Raw genomic sequence first — 18,696 nt, forward strand, 5'->3', positions numbered from 1 at the left:
TTTAATTACCTTAGATTAATATATTTGAAAATGAAGACATAGGGGTATAGTGTTTTGTTTAGTATGTGCAAGGCTCTAGGCTCCACCTCAGCATTACACATGCATATACACACACAAATAAATAAAAATAAAGGTATAATGAATACATCTGTACAAAACATAGTGGGAATAAATTTATATATTCTTCTTTTCTTTTCTTTTTGCATGGGGGGGGGAGGTACTGGAAAGTTAAACCAGAGGTGCTCTAGCAGTGGGCTACATTCCCAAGTATTTATTTATTTTTTTTTCATTTTTAGACAGGATCTCAGTAAGTTTCCCAGACTGGCCTGGTACTTGTGATTCTCCTATCTCAGCTTCCCAAATCATTGGGATTACAGGCATGCATCACTGCACCCAGATGAAGTTATATATTCTTATTCTTATAAAACAGGATTATAAAGGACTATACCTGAGGCATCATTTCAGGTCTTCTTATTATGTTCTACTTTTAATTTTTAAAAATAGACAGTCTTTTTCCCTAGGCTGTGGTTAAAATTTTCATTTTATAAGGCACCTATCTTATATTAATATGAAGACTAAACCATTTCTGGAGTATTTGCCTGGCTCCAGGAATCTACAAAATGATCAAATGTCAAGTCATCTCTGTCTAGGGCAACTCTCAACTGATAGCATGATGGGGTAGAAAAACTTAGTGTTTTAATTCAACTAATATGGAGATTAAAATTTAGCTTTGTCACTCACTAACTACATGACTTTTAGTTGCTCATATATAAGTGGGGAAAGACTAACACTTAGTGCTGGGCAGTGGGCTCTGATAAATAGTGTGGTTAGTGAAGACCTGCCCAATTAGGTGACACTTCAACAGAGACCTGAATGGAGTGAGTTTCTGTATCATGCAGATAACTGGAGCAAGTATGTTCTTGACAGAAGAAAAGTATGTATAAAGGCCTGAAAGCAGGAATGTGTTTGGTGTGTAAAAGGGAAGCAAAAAAGCTGGTATGACTGCAGCCCTGTGAGTGAAAGAAGGACAGCTAGGGGATGATTAGGTCACAGCAATGCAGCCACCTTTCCTATGACCATTGTCATCAATTTACTTTTCTCTCTCAGATGAGAGGTAGCCATTGACGGAATTAGAACAGATATGTGTCATGATCTGACTTAAGTTTTATGACACTTTGACTGATATGTTAAGAAATAGCTATGGAGAGCAGGCAGGGAAACAGTTGCAACATTCCTGGTAATAGATGGTGGTGGATGGGATAGGATTGGAATTGAGGTATTTTGTAGGTAAAGTAAGTTTTACTAATAGATTACAAGGGAAATGGAACAGAGATGGACTATGTCTAAGTTACCATGTAATAATACATGCTGTCAAAATTGATGTCTATTTTTTTCAGTAATACAAAAACCAAACATTCTGTCCAGTTTAATGTAACACCTATTTTATGTATATTACTTTTAATTTTTTTCTAATTAGTTATACATGACAGCAGAATGCAAAATTATAATCATCATGGTGTTAAACTTACATCTGAGATCTGCCATCTTATTTTCCCAGTCATTTATTATCCTTGACAGTCTTTCCTCTGGTCAGGTCACATAGTTATCTGTGGTCACTACTTTCTGTTCTTAGAAGCTTGCACTCCTAATCACCCTACTGCATCATCTCCTTGAAAAAATTCACATCTGGGAACTTACATAGTTATCCTTTTGTGTAGTTCTTAAGCAAATGAAACTTTAAAAACATACACTGTATCATGGAATTTCTCAGCACTGAAATTTTAACAAGAGAATTTAGCAAGTGTAGAAGGTAGGTATGTGGTTAGTTTGTGGTAATTGTGAGGTTTGCTTTGTTTTCCCTGAGAAGCTCACAGAATAGCAGAGAATTACTAGTGATGTGTCTCATTTGATTCGAGATCCAGCCTGAACCTCCTGCAGAGCCGAAAATGCTTCTTGCCTAGATTCTAAACGTCATGGAGTGGGATAAATTCCTTTATTCTTTTTTTTTTCAGCATGACTAAGACCATAATAATATTTGTGTGAAATTAATAGGTATTCAAACTTGGCTTTTGAAAAGCCTTCTTAGTTTTTCACTGGTATTTATCCTTGCTTCATTAAGCTCTAAGTACATTGATCTTTCTGCCTTATGTAATAATAATAATAATAAGTATCAAAGATTTACAAAAATAACACAAGATTGATAATGCTCTCAGGTTATTGCCCTTTTTCTCACTAAGGAGAAGGGTCACTGGAATGATAGTTACATCTGTTTTAGTTAGTGGTTAATTGGAAGATTTATTGTCACTAGTTTCATCCTTACAGAACCAACAAGAAACTCATTGCCTCTATTCCCCATCCATGGGAATGTAAACTATAATTTTGATCACTTTGATTCTTTTAAATGACAATGTTATCTTTCTCTTAATGAAAAAAAAACTGACAAGTCTTAGAACTTCATATTTCCTGTTATGATACTATTTTATAATTTGCATCATAATTGTGCATATCTCATCTGCCCTGCTGGACTAGGTGCTCATTGGAATTATATTTCATGTCAGTTTCATTTTTTATAATTTTTACAAGTACTCAGTATGAAAATCATTTGTTTATTTACTTATTTTGCAGTGCTGACGATTGAACTCAGAGACTTGCACATGCTAGAAAAGCACTCTACCACTAAGCTATATCCCTAGCCCACTAAAAAATTTTTAAATGGATAGCTTCATATAGTGTCCTTAATGCTGGAAATGGGTCAGTCTGATCCTGAACAAAACTGGACTTGAGGCAGCTACAATGCAATGAAAATAACAGTAAATGAGGGGCTGGATGAAATTTTTGTGCAGATCTCATTTCTGCATCTATGCAGCCCCAAAAATTGAACAAGCATTAATTTCTTTATGAATAAGAGGGGATAATTCTTCCTCTCCTGAAGATTCTGTGAGCTAGTACACCTATCATAATGTACGGCATGGAGCAGATGTCTAATCATGGTTAGATGAATGAATGAATGAGTAGCCTCCACTGATCACAGACAAGTTGGTTTTGTATTAGAATTGTATTCTATAACTAAAACAATAAAGGCAATTTTATTGAGGAAGTTAAGTTTAATGAAAACAAATCTACATTTCTTTCAGTGACTTTTACTGGCAAAATTTATTACCTTTTAATTTCATAACATTTTGTTTGCTAAATTAAGGTAATATTTTCTATCCACAATCAAGCCAACCTTTTTCTTGATTGAGACAGGACCCATCTGCTACTTTGAGCATTGGCCAATTCATAGGCTGCTTCTACAAATGGGCCTTAAAAATATGTTTCTATTTATTGACTGGAGGTTATTAATACTAATCAGTTAAAAAACTCATTTGAATTTGTGATTCATCATTCAAAGCCATTATTCAGTTACAAAGAATATGTTGTTTATTACTTTGTTCCTATCATTAAAAACACATTACTTCTACATCTGATATTCAATTTATCCATGTGTCACTATATTTCAGCTACACGGCACTGCATTATTTATTCATTCAACTAATATTTATTGAGGGCTCACTTTTGCCAAGCTCTGTTCTTGTGTTGAGAATGCAGCAGTGAATAGACAAACAAGGTCTTTGTTTTAACACAATTTACATTTTATTTATTTATTTTTTTTTTACAATTTACATTTTAATGAGAGACACATAATAAACAGGTAACAAGGCAGTGGCAGAATATCAGGGGGATAGGGAAACACAGTGCAGTGGATCTGATTTAGCTTTCCTGTGTACATATATGCATATACCATAGTGAAACTCAGCATTGTGTACATCCACACACCCACAGGACACTAATTTAAAAAATAGATAGCAGAAAGATCAATAGAGCAGAGGGAAAGGGGTGGGGGAGGGGAAGGTAATGGGAAGTATTGGGGACTAAATTAGAACAAGATATATTTCATGCTTTTATAACTTTGTCAAAATGAATCCTGGGCTGGGGTTGTGGCTCAATGGTAGAGTACTCGCCTAGCATGCACAAGGCACTGGGTTCAATCCTCAGCACCACATGAATGTAAAATAAAAATATTGGGTCCACCTAAAACTTAAGAATAAATATTTTTTAAAAATGAATTCTAATATTATGTGTAACTAAACAGAACCAATAAAAATACTTTTGAGTAGAAAAATGGGAAAATAAGAATGCAATCAAAGCAGAAGGGAGAAATTTCTGGAACCAAAAATGGGTATTTTCTTAGATGTGACTAAGGATGCACTTGGAGTGCAGCAAGCAAGGAAGGAAAGAGTGAAAAGCAGCAAGGAACCAGAGCATAGAGTGGTTAAGGACAACATAAATACAGTGCTTTTACTCTGAATAGGTTAGAAATCAATGTGTTGAGGGCTGGGGTTGTAGCTCAGTGGTAGTGTACTTGCCTGGCATGTGTGAGGCACTGGGTTCAATCCTCAGCACCACATAAAAATAAATAAATAAAATAAAGGTGTTGTGTCCATCTACAACTAAAAGAATATTTTTTATGTAAAGCACCTACAATCTCTTATTCAGTGCTTCACAATTTACAATAGCCAGGATATGAAACTGGCCTAAATGTCCACCATCAGACAAGTGATAAATAAAATATGGTGTATATCCATAACAGAATGCTACTCAGCTATTAAAAAGAATTAACTCCTATTGTTAGAGACAACATGTATGGACTTGGAAGATGTTATGTTAAGTAAAATAAGCAATGTACAGAAAGAAGCAGCACGTGATCTTACTCATAAGTGGTAACTTAAAAAGTTGATCCCATAGAAATCAAGAGTCAAATTATGGTTACTGGAGGCTGGGGAGAATAGTGGGGAGGAAAGAGGAGGGGAGCTCAATCAATGCATACATTATAGGGAGAATAAATTCTGGTGTTCTATGGTCAATAAAATTAACAGTAATGCATTGTGTATCTCAAAATAGAAGAGAGAAATTTGAATGTATTCACCATAAAGAAATGATAAATGTTTTTAAGATGAAGAATCTCCTAACTACCTTGACTAAATCACACTACCTAGTATATACATGAATCAAAATATCACATTGTACAAATAGTATTTATCAATCCAAAAACTAATGAATATTAATAAAAGGAAGGCAGGATCAGTTGAATTGAATGCTGAGAGGTTAAGATGAGGGCTGATGGACAATTCATAATTGCTAAACTGTGGAACCAACCTAGATGCCCTTCTATAGATGAATAGATAAAAAATGTGGCATATATACAAATGGAATACTTCTCAGCAATAAAAGAGAAAAAATCATGGCATTTGCAGGTAAATGGATGGAGTTAGAGAAGATAAAGCTAAGTGAAGTTAGCCAACCCCCCAAAACCAAATGCCAAATGTTTTCTCTGATATAAGGAGGCTGATTCATAGTAGGGTAGGGAGGGGGAGCATGGGAGGAATAGACGGACTCTAGATAGGGCAGAGGGGTGGGAGGGAAACGGACGGGCTTTGGGTAATTAATGATGGTGGAATGTGATGATCATTATTATCCAAAGTACAGGTATGAAGACTCAAATTGGTGTGAATATACTTTGTATACAACCAGAATAAATTTTAAAAAGGTGAGGGCTGATGGATATCAACCCCAAATTTGAGGACCATCACTTAGAATACACTCTCTGTTTCATTAAAGTCAGCTTTATAATCTAAAACAATGGGGACTGAAAATTGGCTATTGAATTTAGCAATACAGAGGTCTTTGGTGATCTTGACAAAAAGAGTTTCAGTGATGTGGTTAGGATAAAAAATTGCTTAGTGTGGTTTCAAGGGAAAGTGAGAAGAAAGGATTAGATAAGAAATATAGTTCATTTCAAGATTATTTTTTCTCCAAAATAGACCAGAGAAATTGAGTTAGAACTGGAGGATAGAAGGTTTGGAGTTTTTACAATTTTTTATTGTTTTTGTTTTTGAGACAACAGCTGTAGTAGCATGTACAATAGAGATTAGCATGGTTATAGGAATACCTAGCCAAGAGCAAAAGCTTGGTGATGTGTGGCCAGGGTTAGGATTTCTAGAATGACATATTTTAATAGTCAAGAGAGAATGAGACTGACTGTACAGGGAAGGAGTTAGACTTAGGTGGGAGCTTATTCATAAGAATAGAGCAGGTCTCCAGGCATGGGGATAAATAAGTTGGTGGCAGGGAGGTGTTGATAATTCCATTTCTTATTTTGCACTGAAATAAATGGGTTCAGCTGATAATGCAGACAGTTGGGTGTTTGGAGGCTTGGAGGAAGAAAAGACAAGAAATAGTCACACTAAAGAGTAGGAGAGAAAATTGCAACAGAAGTGCTTTGGGGCAAGGTTGAATACCCATTATTCCACATGGTTGTTAGGTGGGTTCATTTTTTCCATCCATATTCAGTCTCTTGGGTAAAGGTGTGTGATACATGAATAGTTGGAGATTTCCCCAGGCAAATATGGCAGAGGGAAAGAGCTCATGGAAATGATCACAGTGACTCTGGAACCTGAGCTGGGGATTCACATTCTCTCCGTGAATATTTGAGGGAGATATTATACAGTGAAAATATGACAGGAATAGACTGGAGGTCTCAATGAGTGGAATTGCTGGAGAGGTAGGATACTTACATGAATGCTCTAGAAAGGTAAGAGGTAGTGGTCATAGGATAGAGTAAGGTGAACTGTGTGACATGTGACAGGTATAACCACAGAGTTGGGGCAGAGGCCAAGCTCACTGGAGGTAAAAGATGAGGTAAATAGGGCTGGGGTTGTGGCTCAGTGGTAGAGCACTCGCCCAGTACATGCAAGACCCTGGGTTCAATCCTCAACACCACGTAAAAATAAATAAATAAAATAAATATATTGTGTCCAACTACAACTAAAATAAATATTAAAAACATTAAAATAAATAATTAATTAAAGATATTGTGTTCAACTACAACTAAAAAATAAATATTTTTTAAAAGGAGGTGAATGAACAATATCAACACATGGAAAAATTTTTACTCTTCCTATTTTCTCTCTTCCTCTCTTCCCAGAGGGATATTGTGGGCAAAAATTTACTGAGCTTTCTGCATGATGAAGAGAAAACTGAAGTCTGCCGTAAGATTACACTCAAACTTCCTTTGGCATGCTCAGGTAAAGATTTTTTTAAAAAACAGTAAGCTTTTAGGTTTTAAGAGACAAATAAAACTCAGTGCAGTAATTTTTAAACATGGATTAGGGCCACTGTAGCTCTTAATCATATATTAATTCAATTTAATATCATATTATATTACAACTTGTATTTCTAGTGTTAAAAAGTCTCTCCTCTGCTAAATCTTATTATTTATCATGAACCCTCATTAGTGCAGTGTCTGTATAATTGTATTACTGGTAAATAAATAATGAGGGGTGCAGTGGTGCACACCTGTAATCCCAGTGTCTGGCAAGTCAGAGGCAGGAGGATCACGAGTTCAAAGCCAGCCTCAGCAACTTAGCAAGGCCCTAAGCATCTCAGTGAGACCCTGTCTCTAAATAAAATATCAAAAATGGTTGGAGATGTGGCTCAGTGGTTAAGACCCCATAGGTTCAATCACCAGTACCAAAATAAAATAAAATAAATAACGTGGGTCTGTAATGTTCTAGCTAGTACCCTACTCTACAGATATGACAGAGATAGCTATGTGAGTGCTAATGTTGATGGAAAGAAAATAATGATCTGTGAAATCTGGTCCTAGTAAGATATTAGTCATATGAAACAATCCAGTAGAATGTGGCACAATACAAATGTAGACTTTTTTGTTCCTATTCTCTTTTAGTGGGAAACCATGTTGAGTTTTGCTGTTATTTAAAAAGAGGAAATGTTGAATTAGAAGAAAGTCCTACTTATGAATATGTGAAATTCATCCTGAGTCTCAAACACATCTGTAGTGGTGAGAAATTCAGTTCATCTTCTCTAGATGAAATTCATGAGTTCTGTAGCCCTCATTACTAACTAAATGTTCTCCTACTCTTTCAACTCACAAATTCTCTCATAACCCTATAATCACAGTTTCTGGCTACACACATTAGACACAAAAATTACTAGTAGTGAAATTTACAACATGGGGATCATAGAGAATCATGTTGGATTGAATTGGTAAAGGATGACTCTATCCTGTTACACAAAAGGCAATGTTGTTTAAGACTTAATGAAAGAAGTTTAATACATAACAAAGCTTAGGACAAAGGGAACTGCATGTACACCAGAAATTAAAATATGAAGTAGTGGTAGTAAGGAAATGGAAGTTTTGGTGTCCAGGTTGGGTTTGAAATCATAAACAGGCTCTGTTGTCTGGGGTTTGGAAACTAATACCCTCTTAAGAACCAATATATAAAACCTAGAGATAATTTAATGGTCTGTCTTCCAGCCTAGAGGAATAGGAAGTTTACCATCTCTTCAGAAAATTGAACAGACAAAAAATGTGCCATTTATAGGAAATCAAAACCCAGATTTCTGTCATGTGTGAACATGGGGCCTGATTTACAATATTTGAGGTTTCAGGAACTTCAAGCTGAGAAATTAACATAATTTACATTAACTGGTTTGGGGTCATAAAACATCTGGGGCTTGGATCCAAGGTAAAAAGCCCATATAGCTTACAAATATATGACAAGATGCTCAAACTCATTAATAAGCAAAGAAAGAAAAAAATTTTAAAAGCTTCAAGATAGCACTACTATCACTGAGATATATTCAACAGAATGGCCCAGGTTGAAAACGTGAATAATGCCAAACTCTTGGTGAGGATATGAGATAAACAAGTGGATAAGTAAATAAATAATAACAATTAGTCCTCAGAAAGGTTGAAAGTTCACATTTTTATTGGAAATTAAGGCAGGAAAATGTTTAAAAAGATCTTACTTGACTAGACACACACGCACACACACACATACACAATATCTGTAAATATCTGTATGTTCTATATAAGAAAAAGAAGCAAGATTTTTTTTGAGATTGATGCATCCATCCATGGAATAATAGCAGAAGACTGAGACCAACATGAACTCACAACAACCAATTTTTAGTAATGGCTTGTTTGTAGTTTGGTGGGGAGCACTGTGGTGAGGGGAGGTTGACTGCAAAAGAAGGGAGCCAGGAAAATTCTCATGCCTCAGAATTCTGAAAATTGTCAATGGGCTGCTAAACAGCATGATGATGTGGTAGGTGTCTGTCTTTGGTTTAACTGATTCACTTTTCAATGATATTATCACATATGTAGAATCTTTGATGTTCTTTGGAGGATTTAATCCTAAATGCACCTGCCCTGCAACACCAATCACCAGCAGTCTCCACTGGGAGGATCAGTTTTATTTTGTGGGAACTGTGTGTGTCCTCAGATCTGAAGTCTTAAAGGTGAGTATGCTGTATGGCCACATGGGCTTCCTTTGAATGGCATATCCTCATTGGTCTCTCAGCCACAGGGCATCATCACTAATGCTCTTCATGTGAGCAGAAACGTGAATAAGAGAAGATTGGTTCCTATGTTTTAGAAGGTGAGATCTTAGTGAGTATTTAGATGCACTTCAGAGAGATACACTGTCATTAACAAGTGGATTTGATACACTACAATAGTTGCAGGGGCTGGGTTTATGGCTTAGTGGTAGAGCGCTTGCCTAGGACAGGTGAGGCCTTGGGTTTGATCCTTAGCACCACATAAAAAGAAATAAAACACCAACAAATAAATAAAGGTTAAATTTCTTAAAGAAAATAGATAGGTGCTGTGTCTAGAATATGATAAGTAAGCATTTTGGAAGTTTGAAAAAGGAATAGCATCTGTTTTGAAGTATTTTGAGTTTTGAGGTATCTCTCTCTTTTTTTTGGTATTTGATTATAAAATCTGTTCCTCCCTTACTGTTCTCCTAATTTGTCACTCACAAATTTTATCTCTGAAAATGAAAAGTTAATCTTTAGAATTCATTGGATAGACTCACAATAAGTTAATTTATTCAGTAAACACTTATTTTCCAGGTACTGTCCTAGGTGCCAAGGAAACATTAGGGGAGATCAAAAATTGCTAAGCACTTACTGACAAGAAACATAGTGCTAGTGACCAAGGGTAGAGTTTAAGCAGAGTGTTTGGGAAGTCTCTTTCTGATGATTTGTCTTTTGGACTGAGACACCTCCTCCACGGTGATAAGAAAGGAAGGTGATCCAGAAAGAGGATGTGATAGCTATAAAAAGCCCTGAGATGGTAGCTAGCTTGGAGAGTAGGAAGGGTAAAAGTAAGTTATGTGACTACAGTAGGGTGAGAGAAGAAAAGGAGTAGTAGAAAATAATATCCAGGAAGCAGACAGAGGCCCGATTATACTGAACTTTGAGATCCATAACAATGAGTATTTTATTCTAAATGAATTGGAAAGCAGTGGAGTGACATGATCTGATCTTATTTTAAAATAAACCATGCTGATTTCTGAATGGCAAGTGGAGTATACAGAAATAAGACATTGAAAAATCTACTCCTTGATCTACCAGCTCTATGACTTGGGCCAAATCATAATATCTCTATAATCCTCAGTTTTTACATCTGTAAAAATCCAGCATCTTACTCATTTTGATAAGGAGATTGATTCTGACATTGGATATAAGAGCACTTCTAGATCTTAGAAGATGGAAAAATATAACCTGTTCATGGATAGGCAGAACTAACATCATCAAAATGGCGATATTACCAAAAGTTCTCTATAGGTTTAATGCAATGCCAATCAAAATCCCAACGGCATTTCTTGTAGAAATAGAGAAAGCAATCATGAAATTCATATGGAAAAATAAAAGACCCAGAATAGCAAAAACAATGCTAAGCAGGAAGTGTGAATCAGGCGGTATAGCGATACCAGACTTCAAACTATACTACAGAGCAATAGTAACAAAAACAGCATGGTACTGGTACCAAAACAGGCGGGTGGACCAATGGTACAGAATAGAGGACACAGAAACCAATCCACAAAACTACAACTATCTTATATTTGATAAAGGGGCTAAAAGCATGCAATGGAGGAAGGATAGCATCTTCAACAAATGGTGCTGGGAAAACTGGAAATCCATATGCAACAAAATGAAACTGAATCCCTTTCTCTTGCCATGCACCAAAGTTAATTCAAAATGGATCAAGGAGCTTGATATCAAATCAGAGACACGCCGTCTGATAGAAGAAAAAGTTGGCTACGATCTACATACTGTGGGGTCGGGCTCCAAATTCCTCAATAGGACACCCATAGCACAAAAGTTAATAACTAGAATCAACAAATGGGACTTACTCAAACTAAAAAGTTTTTTCTCAGCAAAAGAAACAATAAGAGAGATAAATAGGGAGCCTACATCCTGGGAACAAATCTTTACTCCTCACACTTCAGATAGAGCCCTAATATCCAGAGTATACAAAGAACTCAAAAAATTAGACAATAAAATTACAAACAACCTAATCAACAAATGGGCCAAGGACCTGAACAGACACTTCTTAGAGGAGGACATACAATCAATCAACAAGTACATGAAAAAATGCTCACCATCTCTAGCAGTCAGAGAAATGCAAATCAAAACCACCCTAAGATACCATCTCACTCCAGTAAGATTGGCAGCCATTATGAAGTCAAACAACAACAAGTGCTGGCGAGGATGTGGGGAAAAGGGTACACTTGTACATTGCTGGTGGGACTGCAAATTGGTGCAGCCAATTTGGAAAGCAGTATGGAGATTTCTTGGAAAGCTGGGAATGGAGCCACCATTTGACTCAGCTATTCCCCTTCTCGGTCTATTCCCTAAAGACCTAAAAAGAGCATGCTACAGGGACACTGCTACATCAATGTTCATAGCAGCACAATTCACAATAGCAAGACTGTGGAACCAACCTAGATGCCCTTCAATAGACGAATGGATAAAAAAAAATGTGGCATTTATACACAATGGAGTATTACTCTGCATTAAAAAATGACAAAATCATAGAATTTACAGGGAAATGGATGGCATTAGAGCAGATTATGCTAAGTGAAGCTAGCCAATCCCTAAAAAACAAATGCCAAATGTCTTCTTTGATATAAGGAGAGTAACTAAGAACAGAGTAGGGTCGAAGAGCATGAGAAGAAGATTAACATTAAACAGGGATGAGAGGTGGGAGGGAAAGGGAGAGAGAAGGGAAATTGCATGGAAATGGAAGGAGACCCTCAGGGTTATACAAAAGTACATACAAGAGGAAGTGAGGGGAAAGGGAAAAATAATACAAGGGGGACAAATGAATGACAGTAGAGGGGGCAGAGAGAGAAGAGGGGAGGGGAGGGGGGATAGTAGAGGATAGGAAAGGCAGCAGAACACAACAGACACTAGTATGGCAATATGTAAATCAATGGATGTGTAACTGATGTGATTCTGCAATCTGTATATGGGGTAAAAATGGGAGCTCATAACCCACTTGAATCAAAGGGTGAAATATGATATATCAAGAACTATGTAATGTTTTGAATAACCAACAATAAAAAATTTTAAAAAAGAGCACTTCTAAAATTAATACATGTTATAAATTTCAAGTATTTTCTTATACATACATTTTATGAATCTAAATATACCTGATTTTCTGCAGGAGCTTCATACTGCAAAGCAATCAAGTGAAACCATAGTTGTACAAGATTCAGATGAGGAACATACTTCAGGTGATCGTAGGTAAGAGGCAGTGTTGACATAAGTAATGGAGGGCTGAAATACCTCTTTGCTGAATCAAACTGTAACAAAGAACATCTACACATATTTTTCCATCGAAATGAAAGCAAAAGATGACCAATTTACTGGTGTGAACTCACTTTACACCTTAATATAATTCATATTTTTCCAACAGAATGAAAATGTAGGTGACTGGGTTTTTATTTTGAAAAAAGTGTCAAAGCAATGAACACAGCAAATTTAACTGACACAGACACTTAATGACTTGCAAATTAAGATAATGCATTTAAAAATAAATGAGTTTATCAAAGGTCATATAACCTGATAGTATTACAAACAATTTACATTTTGCAGAAACCTTTGGTAGGATATCAAGTAGGTGTATAAGAGTGCTTAGTGTGAGGGCTGGAGGTGAGAGGAAGGGGCTGGAGGCTATGGTCACTGCCACTTTTTGAGGGCAGGGGAGGTAAGGAAACTAGAATTGGTAAAAGAATGAGTTCAACAGGAAATATCTGAGGTCAATCCATGTGGATCTGAGAAGGGATGGAGAGAATTCTTCCTTCCCAGCAGTAGATTAGAGGTGGCTGGCTGTGAGCTACTGTCTGAAGCTACTCACAGCAGTGGCACCAAAAGAAGGACTCATGGCAGCAGGTGGTTTGCACTCCCTATGCCTTGCTGAAACCCTGGCTAACATGAGGCTGCATTTGTAATCGTGTGTCAAATGAGACACGTTTATATCATGATCATACTCATTTGTAACAGCAAAATTTCCCTTGTTTTAAGAATCTAACATTGTTGTAGATTGCATCATCATTTGTGGTTCAAGGCCTAAAGCTTCCAACCATTTGACTGTTAATATACCTTATCTCTCCCAAATTTTCATATAGTAGATGGGCTGTGGTAGGCCTCTTAGGTTTACCTACCTTCCTTCTTTAGTTTTCCTACTCTTTTATAAGACATTTTACTGAATATTGTGAGGAAACAGGTAGCTATAAGAAAAAAACATGTTTAGATGATGGGAATGCAAGATGCAGTTCTATTAGGAAAGTGGCTAAGATACAAGAGTCCCCTTGCTGAAGTATATATGATTTCAAAATATTCTTGGATGTAATCTAAAACAGATTTACTTAGTAGTATTAGGTAATGAATTTTGTGTAAAAAGAGTAGCACACCATTATAGGAAATATTCATATTGTGAGTGTTCATTAAAGAGATACCTGTATTTTTTTTTAGAGTTTAATTGGATGAAAAATATTCTGATGCTGAAAGAAGTCAGTTACTACATCTATACTTCTGATCTTCATAGAATATGTAGGAAAACATTTTTCTGAATGCTTAAAATCTTATCCTAATATTGCAGGGAATTGCCTGTCTCAGTGGTGTGTACCTACAGTTACAACTATTCAGAAGACTGATGCATTGTGATCCCTTGAGCCTACAAGTTTGGGTATAGCCTAGGCAACATAGTGAGACAGTTTCTTTAAAGATTACTGTATGAAGTTGAGCTCAGTAGTGCATGCCTGTAATCCCAGGGACTTGGGAGGCTGAGGCAGGAGAATCCCAAATTTGAGGCCAGCCTCAGCAACTTAATGAGGCCCTAAACAACTTAGCAAGAGCCTGTCTCAAAAAATAAAATGGGCCGGGCATGGTGGAACACACCTATAATCTCAGTGGCTCTGGAGGCTAAGACAGGAGAATCACAAGTTCAAAGCCAGCCTCAGCAAAAGCAGGGCACTAAGAAACTCAGTGAGACCCTGTCTCTAAATAAAATACAAAATAGGGCTGGGATGTGGCTCAGTGGTCGAGTGCCCCTGAGTTCTATCCCTGGTACTCCTCCACCAAAAAAAAACATAGAAAGGGCAGGGGATGTTGCTCAGTGGTTAAGCACCCCTGGGATGAGTCCCCAGTATAATAATAATAATAATAATAATAATAATAATAATAATAATAATATATGAAATCAGTGGCTCATTTCTGGATGCATGCCCTATAGTTTTATATATTCTTTACTTTGAAAGTTCAAAATCTAGGCAATAGAAGGTTTATCATTTAGAAAGTAAGATGGGAAAATAACACTTAAGAAAAATACTGATGCATTTAATGAAGAGAATTCTGTTGAATTTAATTTCCTTCATCCTACTCATAACCTCTCCTCCCTTCTCCAACTTCATGGCAACTCTTCTAGGTCCACCCTCTTCAGCTCTCACTGATGCATTGTTGGATGATTGCACTGGCCCACTAGCCTGAGGTAGCACTCATCACTTTCATTCCTGTCTTGCACAGAGACTGATAATGTATTGACAGAGGTGACATCTGTTCATTGGCCAACTGATCTATTGATTTTCAAAATGGTAATCCATCCCAGGCCATGAGTGTTTTCAAACCTAGTGCAGCATTGCTATAAATTCATGCAGTACTGATGTACTGCCATAATCGTTTTATAGATTTACTCCTTGTCCCCAGGATATTTTCAAATAAAAAGAAGAGATTGTGTCATGTCAGGGTTTAGTTTGCGGTTGATATTTTGGCTACTCTGTTACCCTCTGAGGGATAGTTAGCAAAGAATTGGTCGCTAGGGTAATAAAAACCTATAACACCCCAAAGACTTCCATTCCTTTAGGTATTTTAACGTTTATTTCTTTATGTATGTATTCATTTATGCATCTATGTATTTATTTTTCAGTTCTGGGTATGGAACCTAGAACCTCATGCATGCTAGGGAAGTGCTGTACCATTGAGCTACAGTCCTGATTCTTTTTTTGAAAAAAATATGATTTATTTTAATTAGTCATACATGACAGCAGAATGCATTTTGATTCATTGTACACAATTATGGCTTGACTTTTCATTTCTCTGGTTGTACACGATGTAGTGTCACACCATATATGCAGTCATACATGTACCTAGGATAATGATGTCCATCTCATTCCATCAACTTTCCTGTCCCCAAACCCCATCCTCCAACTCCATCTATTTTCCTGCAAATGCCATAATTTTATTCTCTTTTAATGCTGAGTAATATTCCATTGTGTATATATACCACAGTTTCTTTATTCATTCATTTATTGAGGGCATCTAGGTTGATTCCACACTTTAGTTCTTGTGAATTGAGCTGATATAAACATTGATGTAGCTCTGTAGCCCCAACTCTTTTTAAAATTGTCATGTTGAGACAGGGTCTCACTAATTTTCCAGACTGACATTGAACTTGCAATTCTCCTGCCTCAGCCTCCTGAGTAGCTGGGATTACAGGTGTGTGCCACCACACCCATACCCACTGTCATTTTTAAATATTAAGAAGCATCCTGTTAAGAGTCTATAAAAGATTTTTCTATACTTCTGAAAGAAGAACAAAAGAGAGAGTTTGAATTGTTTGGAAGAAAGGGTCTGTTTCCATGTAGGATGCCCTGTATTTTAAGTCTTACATTTGGGTCTTAAGAACTTTGTGTTTCAGTTGAGAGTAGAATGGTAGCAACCAGAGGCCAAGGACAATGTAGGGTGATGGGGAGAGATTGATCAATGGGTGCTCAGTTACGGTTAGATAGGAGCAAGAAGCTTGGTGTGCTATTGCACAGTAGGGTGACTAGAAATAACAATTGTGTACTATAGATTTCAAAAAGCCAGAGGAAAGTATTTTGAAAGTTTTCACCACAAAGAAATGATAAATGTTAGAAGTGATAGATATATTTATCCTGATTTGAACATTATATATATAATTATATGTTATATATAATGTTCATATATATATTCATATATATATTTGTGTCTATATGTATTTATGCATTAGTTGAAATTAATATAGATTTTAAAAAGAACTTTTCATTCCAGGAGAGGATTTCAGCAGCTGGGGTCTTTTCTTTTAAGGTCACAGGTGCACTGCAATTGAAGACCCTGCTTGCTTGGACCATTGAAGGTAGAAAGAAGTAAGGGATACATGAGAGTCAATGAGGGGCCAACAAAGAAGTGAATACTACTAGAGTCCAAAGCAAGCAACTATATGCTCTTTTAGTACATATTGTTAAGGCCCCAACCTCTATAACAGGATCATCATGACACAAACATATTTTGTACTCTATTCTTTAAGATGTGATTTCATGTTCAGTAAACCAGCTATTTTTCACACATCTATAAAGTAGATTTTTTGACCCATTGCACAAATGAGAAAGTGCCATCTCAGCTGGTGTCTGATTCACCCAAACTCACTCAGACATTAGGCAGTAAAGCTGGAATTGAGACCCAGGTTATCCTGGGCTTATTCCTGTGAGGACACCAGCTTTAGAAGTTGTGACTGGTATGTGATTCTTTCAAAAGAGAAAATTCAAGGAGTCTTAGGAAAATTTGTGATTGGAATTGTATTGAGAGAATTTTTTTTTTCCTTTTACCTTAAACTTAGGGAGAAGAGACTCCAACAGTTAGCACTGAAAGCTTCTTCAAAGATGACATGTTTTCACCCAAAGGCACAGTAGAGAACACTAGAAAATGCAATGGCTAGTATTTCCAAGGTCTAGTAGTACTTAGATGTCTGTAAAATCTTCAGAAACTCTGCTACACCAAAAAGAATATTCCACCCCATCTTGGGCAGGAACTGAGTCTTGAGCATCTTTGGTTGCGATTGTCTACTGTTCCACATCCAGTTTGCCTGGTTCCATCACGCTAGTCCTAGTGAGATTTATTTATCCATCTATCAAATATTTAACATGTACTCTGTGGAACGTGGGATCTGGGACATACCAGTGAACAAAAATTCTTATATTTATGGTGCTTACACTCTAGGGGATGAGAAAGACACTAAACAAATTGATAAACTATAAAGTCAATTAGATGGTGATGAAGGACAAAGGAAATTATTGAGCAGCACAGGACAGGATGTTAGATTTTGTTAGGCTTTGCCACAAAGGATGGGATTTGTGGAGGTTAAAAATGGTGTAATGTTGGCATTTTCATGTGGTTTAATGGTATAGAAAGGGTGGCCAGGAAAAGTCTCACCAAAAGGATGACTTTGTGTTAACGTCTGAAGGGATTGGAGGAGAAAGCTTTATGCATTTTGAAGGAACTATTCTATCCAGAAGAAAGAACATAGTCCCCCAGGCAGGAGCTCATCGAGTGACTTTGGGAAATGGTAATGATGCCAGTGCATCTGGGACAGAGAGGAGCAGAGGGTCAACATGCAGGGCATTAGAGGCTGCAGGGAGGACTTTCCTTCAGATGGTGTGAGCAGCTTGCCTGTGCCCCTATGAACTAGCTGGGAGACAACATCATTCACCACTGCTCCTTCTGCTTTTCAATGCCACGTGGAGCCTCCCTCCTCAGGTTACATGGCTGATTCAACTAATTCTACTCCAACAGTTATCTTTGGTGAACTTTTTGGCATCCCTGAGCTATGTTTAAAACTATATAGAATTGGGACTTTTTTTTAACTTCAAAAGAGTTAGGTAGAAGAAAGGGTAAGCAGTCTCAGGATTCTGTGTTGTTTTTTTTTTTTTTTATAATTCCATTTTGTTTATATGACCCCTACCCAACCCATATTCTATCTTCACCTACATGACAAATTATTTTGATCATCTAAAAGCATAAAATCATCAGACTGTATATTGTTTGTGATCAAGAAGAGCAATTTTGTTATTAATATTTTTAGGAAGCTCCATGTAAGGGTTTGTACTCAAAACTCATTGAAGCAACACTAAAATTACTGAGGGTTTAGACACTAATGCAAACGAGAATAATAAATATCAAAGTTTAGAAAAATCTAGGATAAATTATCGGAAGTACCCACCTATTTTATAAAAGGTGATTTTGAATAAATACCCAGGCAGCTGTTTGTTCTACTCAGACAAGGAAAATGTGCGTGTTTTCTTTCTTCTTCCTGGCATTCATTTGTTACCCTGAATGAAGATAACAGGCTTGCAAATTAGTCATCTGAAGAAGAGGAACAGGATCTGTCCTCTTTGTTTGGTTTTAATGTGTTTTGCTCTTTTTTCTTATCTTGGGATATTTTCCCTTTTGCTTCATTACCTTTTTTTTTTTTTGGCTTTTAATTTG

Source organism: Marmota flaviventris, chromosome X, assembly GCF_047511675.1.
Source record: "Marmota flaviventris isolate mMarFla1 chromosome X, mMarFla1.hap1, whole genome shotgun sequence".
Classification (NCBI taxonomy): domain Eukaryota; kingdom Metazoa; phylum Chordata; class Mammalia; order Rodentia; family Sciuridae; genus Marmota; species Marmota flaviventris.